This window comes from Pantherophis guttatus, chromosome 6, assembly GCF_059756535.1.
Source record: "Pantherophis guttatus breed Tessera chromosome 6, ASM5975653v1, whole genome shotgun sequence".
NCBI lineage: Eukaryota > Metazoa > Chordata > Lepidosauria > Squamata > Colubridae > Pantherophis > Pantherophis guttatus.
The window spans coordinates 89,188,799-89,192,282 of NC_142068.1; the positions used below are offsets into that span (position 1 = coordinate 89,188,799).

Below are 3,484 nucleotides of genomic sequence, written 5' to 3' on the forward strand. Positions count from 1 at the left end.
CTCCTCCTCTTCCTTTCCTCCTCCTCCTCCTCCTCCTCCTCCTCCTCCTCCTCCTCCTCCTCCTCCTCCTCCTCCTCCTCCTCCTCCTCCTCCTCCTCCTTCTTGGATGAGAAGCAAAATGTTTTCAAGAAAAACAACCAAGAAAGTCCAGTTGCTTCTTGGAAAAGCACCTTTGGGAGAATTGTGACCTGGATGATTGAGAATCTCCATAGACAGTTATGCAAAAAGCCCCCTCTCCTATCCAGGTGGGTGCGGAAGTCGGAGGCGGCTTTGCAGTTCTGAGAGTATCGGCTTAGCTTCCTGTCTGGCCAAGATGTGCAACAAACTGGATCTGTCGTAGGTTGAGAAGTTTGATAAGAAGAAGTTGAAGAAAACGAATACGGAAGAGAAGAACACACTTCCTTCCAAGGAGACCATTGAACAGGAAAAAGAGTGTGCCAAGTCATCATAGACCACCAGCATGAAGCTCTGATGGTCTTTCTCAGTTGTTTCTCTAAAACAACATATATATAAACTTGCATCTCAAGAAATGCTGCAGCAGCCCATCCGCGGATGCTACCTCTTTGGCTTAATGGTTAAGAACCATTTTGGTTAAGAATGGTTACATGAACTGGGCATGGCTAGTCTAGTGAAGAGAAGGAGCAGGGGAGACATGATAGTCATCTTCCAATATTTGAGGGGCTGCCACAGAGAGGAGGGGGTCAAGCTCTTTTCCAAAACACCTGAAGGCCAGACAAGGAATAATGGATGGAAACTGAACACGGAGAGATTCAACCTGGAAATAAAGAGAAATTTTCTGACAGTGAGAACAATCAACCCATGGAACAGAAGTTGCCTTCGGAAGTTGTGGGAGCTTCATCACTTGAGACTTTCAAGAAAAGATTGGACTGCCATTTGTCAGAAATGGTATAGGGTCTCCTGCTTGAGCGGGGGGTTGGACTAGATGACCTATAAAGTCCCTTCCAACTCTGTTAATCTGTTACTCTGATTCTCATCGTTTGCCTTTCTTGTCAGATGGGTGGCTTCATCGGTTAAATCCTAATTAGTAAAATTGTTAGTGATTGTTTTTGCAACTTTGATTTCCAAGAAATGGAAAGAAAAATCTATCAAATTTTTTTTTTTAAAAAAAGAGAGAGAGAGAGAGACTCTCCATAGACAGATACAAAAAGCCCTCTCTCCTATCCAGGTACTAGTCTCTTCCTCCCCATCTACTACTGTCTCTCCTAGGAAACTGAAGGTTTCTCAGTTGCAGTCAGTGTGCCACCAAACAGAGAAGCCACATTCTTCCAAATCTGGAGGAAAATCTCAGGTCAAATGAGAAATAATAGGCAATATTAATGAAAGAAACAATGAAGGGGGCCCAGGAGAATCTTTATTTTGACACTTGGGTGAAACTTGTAGAACCAAACAAGTTAAGAGTTTGATTTCAGGACAACGAGTTAAGTAACTGTTCTGATAAGCAAGTGGCATGTGTCTGCACATGTGCGTTGTGTGCCATGTAACCAAAACATTGACTGCAAATATTTTCTTGGAAACGGGGCCAGGAGTAAATAGTCAGATGTCTTTCAAGTGTAGCTACTCCATGCATTGGCTTGCATAAAAAGGCAGCTGAGATTTTAGCGGATGGAATTTGTGAGACTTAATCCTTTGGGTTCTCTGCTGCTCTTTCAACTGCTTGCCACCCAAATTATCTCATTCCCACTGCTGGAGCAACCGTAAAACCATGAAAGAGAAAGGTACATATTGCTTAACTGGAAAAAAGAAACAAGAAACCTGTTGGCAAAGCAAACCCAGTGTGACATTTTTGATTTGTTGCATTGCAGTCAAGCTTGATTATGAAGGTGAATTCTAATCTCATTCTCATGCTTTTCATTATAGATTGCCCTCCAAATCTTCTTCTCCTTCTCCTTCTCCTCCTCCTCCTCCTCCTCCTCCTCCTCCTCCTCCTCCTCCTCCTCCTCCTCCTCCTCCTCCTCCTCCTCCTCCTCCTCCTTCTTCTTCTTCTTCTTCTTCTTCTCCTCCTCCTCCTCCTCCTCCTCCTCCTCCTCCTCCTCCTCCTCCTCCTCCTCCTCCTTCTCATTCTATTCTGTTATTCTTCTTATTCATTTTGCAAGCATTTTTATCCATTCATCGAGCCCTTCTCAAGAATCTATGATAGCCAGATTTTATGATATTAGAGATATCTTTGCAGGATGTAAGCTGTTCCAATTAAAGCTGCCTTTTCCAATTGACTGATGGTGATTTTGTCAATGCCAGTGGTGCTCAAGTGGTGCTACAGTTGTTTTTGGGATTGCACCTAAGCACCTATTACTATATATTTTAATTGTCATCATCATCACCATCATCATCATGATCATCATTATCTTGTAGGTTTTTACACAATGGAGAAACCTGACATTCAGCAAAATATAACCCAGACTGAGATTCTCAGTCACCCAGGTCATGGGTGTCTCAAAGATGCTTTTTGAAAAGGCAATTGGACTTTCCTTGTTTTACCTTGAAGAGGTTTCACTCCTCATCCAAGAAGCTTCATCAGTTCTGATTGACAAGTCCAATCTGATGAAGCTTCTTGGATGAGAAGCGAAATCTATTCAAAGCAAAAACAAAGGAAGTCCAGTTGCCTTTTCAAAAAGCAGACAGGCATTCAGCAGCTGTGTTATCATACAACATGCTAATTGCAAATCAAAACACCACACTGTGAAATATGAGGGAATAGTCCAAACAATAGTGATTTATTCAAGAATCTATGATTAACTAAACCACAATGGATGCCGGTCAATGTCAGCAGGGGAGAGATCATTGTCCTCAGTTGCAATCTTTTTCTTTTTTCCCCATAGTGATCTATATGTAGTGATTGATGGTAATTACCATATTTTTTGGAGTATAAAACACACAGGAGTATAAGACGCACCTCAGTTTTTGGGGAGGAAAATAGGGGGAAAAAATTATGCCTACCAAGTATTCATCTGGCTAGCGTACTTAGCCTGGTCAGTTTCATTAATTCGCTGGTTGTGAGCGCGCACAATTTCTGTCACTGCGTTTTTTTATTTACCAGCTGAGCTCTCATTTCTGGACTATCAGACTTTCCGTAGCTTGCCAAGAATTGTTATCAGTAAGCTAAACTGCGCATGTACTCCACCCCACATTCCTTCACACACTCTTTCCTTTCTTCTCTTGCCAGGAAGGTCCGGCTGAGAAATAGCCGGCACGAACTTTTGCAAAAATGTAACAATTAATTTTCTTAGTTAGTGAGATGTTTTATTTTCTCTATAACAAATAAATGAGTTTTCTTAGAAGAAATATCTTCGGGTTTTGTTTTCTTAAAGTATACTTGCAAGGAAAGGTCTAGATCCTCCCCTCGTAATCAGATGCGATTATCCCAAAAGCAGAATGGGATTAATCAACTCCCTGACAATTTCAGCCCTCTTATCAGGTCTGCTTATCAGCCCTCGTTCAGGCTGCTTATCGGGCTGCACAGCTGATC

The 3,484-nt window shown here is 42.1% G+C and overlaps 1 pseudogene; it reads left to right on the forward strand.

The window, feature by feature from the left end:
• Nucleotides 1-313: 313 nt before the first annotated feature.
• LOC117669484 (thymosin beta-15A homolog pseudogene) lies at nt 314-451 on the forward strand (annotated as a pseudogene).
• The last annotated feature ends 3,033 nt before the right edge of the window (nt 452-3,484 follow it).